This window comes from Lytechinus variegatus, chromosome 1 (assembly GCF_018143015.1).
Source record: "Lytechinus variegatus isolate NC3 chromosome 1, Lvar_3.0, whole genome shotgun sequence".
NCBI classification, from domain to species: Eukaryota; Metazoa; Echinodermata; class Echinoidea; order Temnopleuroida; family Toxopneustidae; genus Lytechinus; species Lytechinus variegatus.
In genome coordinates this window covers 26,001,992-26,007,991 of record NC_054740.1, presented here as the reverse complement: position 1 = coordinate 26,007,991, position 6,000 = coordinate 26,001,992, and positions in this window count along the sequence as shown.

Genomic DNA, 6,000 nt, shown 5'->3' with positions numbered 1-6,000 from the left:
TTTCATCTTAAATGTACTAGTAGAGTCCCATAGTGAGGCTCCTAATAGATTGCAGGATGTGCAGGAAAAGGAAAGTAACCCAACGGATGTGTATACTTTCAGTGATGGTAGTCAATATACTTTGCTACCAGGATTGAATCTTGTAGGGTTTCTAGGGATGAAAAGGAAAGAGTGGTACGTCTCATTCAAAACATGATGCTGTTTTTTTCTAAGGGAGATTTCGATGTTGGTTTATGTTCAGAAGTACCACGTGAAATAAAAACAACTGACGATATACCGGTTAATCAACCATATCGTAGAATACCCCCACATTATGTTAAAGAAGTAAAGGACGCTTTAAGGCAATTGTTAGATCAAGGGATAACATAACCAAGTAATAGTCCTTATGCAAGCCTTGTGGTTCTTGTCAAGAAAAAAGATGGTAGTTTGAGCATATGTGTTGATTATCGTCAACTTTACAAGAAAACGTTGAAACATGCTTATCCGTTGCCACGTATAGATAAATCTTTAGAGGCCCTTATAAATGGTGCAATTTATTTTTCATCTCTTGATTTAGCTCACGGCTATCACCTAGTTGTAATGGATGCTGACTCAAGAAAGAAGTCAGCTTTTCGCGTTCCATTTGGTTTATTTCAATATAATAGGATGCCTTTTGGTTTGACCAATGCTCCGAGTACGTTTCAAAGAGTGACGGAGCGATGTATAGGTGACATGAACTTAACAGAGTTACTAATTTATTTAGATGACATTCTCTTTTTTCTCCTTCAATTGATGTCCACTTAGATACTTTAGATAAAATTCTTACAAGACTAGGTGAGTTTGGTTTGAAGGTCAAAGGAAAACAATGTAGTTTGTTTCAAATAGAAGCTACATATTTAGGCCATATAGTGAATGCTGAAGGCATTTCTCTAGACAAAGAATAAGTTCAAAAGGTGTTGGACTGGCCAGATCCAAGAAATTCTGATGAGTTGAGGTAATTTTTAGGCCTTGCAAGTTAATATATAGGCGTTTCGTTATAGATTTTTCATCCACATCAGCACCACTTCATGACATATTACCTCCAACTGTGAAAGGAAAGTCTAACACCCTACACGATCCTTCTGTTGGACCAAAGAGGCCCGAAGAGCATTTGATGACTTGAAAGTAAGACAAATGAGGCCAATTTTCCAGTGTTGAAATACCCAGATTTTTCAAGGCCATTTATTTTTTAGAGATTGATGCCTCTTTGAAGGGACTAGGTGCATGTTTGTTACAAGAAGATAATCAAGGTGTCCCACATCCCATAGCTTATGCAAGTCGATGATTGAGAGCGGCAGAGAAGAATTATCCCGATTACAGTTCCTTCAAACCTGAACTCCTCGCGTTGAAATGGGCAGTTGTCGATAAGTTTCGCGACTATTTGATCGGAGGGTTGTTCACGGTTCTGACAGATAACAACCCGATTGCCCATATTCACACTGCTATTAAAGTTAGATGCTTGTTCAATGAGATGGATTGCCCAGTTAGCAGCTTTTAATTTTGATATCAAATTTCGTTCTTGTAAGAGTATAACAAAATGTGCCTATGCCTGAGCCGGTATCCCAAACATTTCTGTGCCGTAGAAGTAGAGCAGGTAATGTGTGACGTACTTGGTACCACAGGAACATGCATTAATAAAGCTGAACCTTGGGTCGCAGCTGTGAATCAAGGAACTTTTAACTTTACTCCAGATAAATCTTCCCCTGGGATTTTCCCATCTTTGTCTCCAAGTCAGGTGACAGCATTGCAAAGGTCAGACCCCATCCTTAACGGGATGGTCCGGGCTGAAAATATATCTTAATATTATAATATCGTCGTACGCACCACAAACCGTCCTCTCTGCGCACTTCGATACGAAAGTTAGTTTTGCAGAACACGCATTTAAAGAAAAACTTTTTTTAAACCAGCAATAAGTGCACCTACAAGGAGAGCAAATTGTTTAACCGGTATCTTCGTTCAGTGGTTAAGGTTCCAAAGTTTCATCCCGTATCTCTATATATTCTTCAAGTTAATTATTTACGCCACAGTGGGCTTCGTAACAGAGAGGACGGTTCGTGGAATAGATACAGTGCGCCATTTCACCACAAACCGTCCGCTCTGTTACGATGCCCACTGAAGCGTAAATAATTCACTTCAAGAAAATACAAAGATACGGGATAGAACTTCGGAACGAAGACACCGGTAAATAATTTGCTCTTCTTGTAGGTGCACTTACTGCTGGTTTTAAAAAAGCTTTTCTGTAATGCATTTTCTGCCAAACTAACTTTCGCACTGAAGTGCGCATAGAGGACGGAGCCGGGTTATGTGCAAACGCCTGGATATGTGCAAACAAGGCTATATGTGCAAAATTTCGCCGGGATTTGTGCAAACGCCACGCCGGGAAATGTGCAAATCTGTCAAAATTTATCAACGGCATCTGTGCAAACGTGACGACGGGGGTTACACTTCGTAATTCCGAAGCTTCGTAATTGCCTATACCTCGATGTTCGTTAATCCGAAAACGAAAAAGGGTTCGATAATCCGAACATTTGTGGCGTAATTCCGACGATTCGTTATTCCGAAGGTTCGATAATCCGAAAACGAAATAAGGTTCGTTGTTCCGAAGGTTCGTTAATCCGAAAACGAAATAAGGTTCGTTGTTCCGAAGGTTCGTTAATCCGAAAACGAAATAAGGTTCGTTTTTCCGAAGGTTCGTTAATCCGAAAACGAAATAAGGTTCGTTTTTCCGAAGGTTCGTTAATCCGAAAACGAAATAAGGTTCGTTTTTCCGAAGGTTCGTTAATCCGAAAACGAAATAAGGTTCGTTAATCCGAAAACAAAATAAGGTTCGTTAATCCGAAAATAAAATAAGGTTCGTTAATCCGAAAAATGAAAACCCGGAAAGCAGAGGCAAGGGGAAGGGGGCGGGGGACACTGTTGCCGTTCAATTATGATATGAGGATGGGAAGGCAAGGGCGGCCGAACGAATTTTCGTTGGGGGTAAAGCCAAAAAATGAAACTCATACGTCAAAATTTATGGGCACTTTGGTGATATTTTCACCTTAAGATTATCATCTGCTTGAAGTCATTGTGTGTTTGATAGGGATTATTAAGTAGAGAAAAACTTTTTTGAATTGACTTCTTATTATGGCAAAATGTATATTTAGGCTTTATTTTTCTGGAGAGAATATAATGAGCGAGCGGCTTGGTAAAACAAATTCAAAGGTGAAGTTGTATAACGTTTTTTGTGGTCAATTATTCTTAAAATGGCATTATTGCGATGTGTTGCGAGCGTGAATCACAAGCTAAAACTTAAGGTTATTTAAATAAAAAATGAAAATTAGTTTTTAAAAATCCGAGCAGATTTCTGCTGTCATTAAAAAGATGTGCATCTAACTAAAGAATTAACAGGAGCGCAAAATGTAAGCTTAAACATACTGACCAGAAAAGGAACATGTTAAAAAAAGCATTTAGTGACCTCTTTAGGATGCATATTTCACCAATCGAATGAGAGTGCGAAGCGCAAGCTGAAATTTTTCAATATTCCAGCCTGAAAACTTAACTTAACTTGTATACTTTAAAAAGAGTATTTTATTTCGAAAAAAACATGAAAAACGGCATATTTTTATTTTGAAAAAGGATCTTTCCCATTTTGGAAAATATTAATTCCCCTTTTTTTTTCACTTTTGATGCCCCCTGCCTCCCTCCCGGCGGATCCAACTTTCGTCAAATAGAGGGGGGGGGTCGCAATTTGTTTTAGCCATATTTTCCTTGATCGGCAGTTTAAAGTTGATTTTTTTTTGTTTCTTTGAAAGGGTAGTCCTAACAGTCAATAATTAGCTTTATCCTTATAAAATAAAGTAAATATGTAATAACATGATAAACCCTTTTTAAATAATGCGAGCGCGAGCTATATATTTTTGTTAATATGATGGGCAATATGTTTGTGATCTTCAAAGCGAGATGCCTATGTAACTAAATTTAGATAATAACTGCCAGCAAGAAGCGCGAACAGAATTTTTAAATATATAAGCTCTGACCTGATCTAAAGGGGACATTTTAAGAACTTCTTGCAGTTAGCCATGAAGACGATGCGTGTTTTAACCAATGGCGGCGGAACGTTTTTTTTGGGGGGGCAAAGCAAAAAAAAGGGGGGCCAATAGGGGCAATTTGGTGCAAACGGATATTTTCACCATTAGATTATCATCTGTGTAAAGAGGTTGTGTGTTTTGTAGTAACTAAATTGAGCACAATTTTTAAAGTGATCACTAAAGTTATATATTTACGTTTCATTTCTGCGAGCGTAGAGAGCAAGCGGTTTGGGGGAAAAAGTCAAATCTGAAGATGTCATTTCACCTTTTTGGTCAGTTACTGTTAAAAGGGCATCCTTGTGAGATGTTGCGAGCGAATCACGTGCTCAAACTTTTGGAAATTTCATGTGGGCCTAGAATGATAATATTGATGTAGATATCATTTACCCAGGGAAGCCACTTCAGTTCTGAAAACTATTCTCCCAGCTATTATTATTTTTTTTACAAGAATGCTTAGAACACGTAGAATGTCCAGTTTTCAGGTTGGAAAATCGGAAAAATTTGGCTCACGTTTCTCGCTCGCATCAATTATTTTTTATTGAGCAACTCATTCTATTCCTGGTTACAAAAAAGAAGTATGAAATGTCCAGTTTTCAGGTTGGAATATCACAAATTTTAAGCTTGCGGTTCGCGCTCTCATTATTTAGTTCGTGAGATATATTCTATTCATGAGTCACTAAATGCAGTCCTTAAAAGATTACTTTCTGAAGCCTGTTGCATAAAACTTTTTACCTGAGAAAACTCTGGCAAAAACTGAAAACTAAGGTTAGTCTGATTTCCGCCATTGACTTTAGCACAGGGCAAAAACTCCTGTAAAAACAACCTGAGTTTTCTCAGGTAAAAAGTTTCATGCAACGGGCCCCAGGTCAGTATATAAACAAATTACAGCTCGCCCTCGCATTAATTCTTTAGAAAGATACACATCTTTCTCACGATTACAAAAAAATGCTCCGAATGCTCACCTCACGTCTTGTTACATGAAATGTTTACTAGTTTCAGCTTGCGATTCGCGCTTTCAACATCTCTCAAGGATCATTATTAGTATTATTTTTATTACCAGCAGAAGCTGTTATTAAAAATGACATCCCCTCCAATACAAATCCTATTATCTAGAGGTTGCTCGCACGCTTCCAACACACTTGATCCCCTGCATCTTTAATTAAACCATTTGCTTATAGGCAGCAATTGCTCAGATAAAATCGAAATTAGCCTATGCTTTGATCAGGGCGTCATTCTTAATGAAATACATGCTTTGGCCCCAACACACGCATGTATCATCGATCGTTATTACTATCATTGCATAATATCGTGTAATCTTGTAATGACAACATCGTTTTTGTTACCAAAATGAATTATTTTCATTTTCGGAAATACGAACCTTATTTAATTTTCGGATTAACGAACCTTATTTCGTTTTCGGATTAACGAACCTTATTTCGTTTTCGGATTAACGAACCTTATTTCGTTTTCGGATTAACGAACCTTCGGAATTACGAACCTTATTTCGTTTTCGGATTAACGAACCTTCGGAATTACGAACCTTATTTTGTTTTCGAATTAACGAACCTTCGGAATTACGAACCTTATTTCGTTTTCGGATTAACGAACCTTCGGAATTACGAACCTTATTTCGTTTTCGGATTGACGAACCTTCGGAATTACGAACCTTCGGAATTACGAACCTTCGGAAATACGAACCTTCGGAATAACAGAACCTTCGGAATTACGAAGCTTCGGAATTACGAATGTATGCGACGACGGGATATGTGCAAATGAACAATTTTCACGGGAAAAGTGCAAACCTCCGGGATATGTGCAAATCACTGTTTTTATCCATATTAAGGCTATTTCTCGTGAAAAGTTTCATAACATTAATGTTAAAAATGAGAAACATGCTTGCATAAGGGAGAAG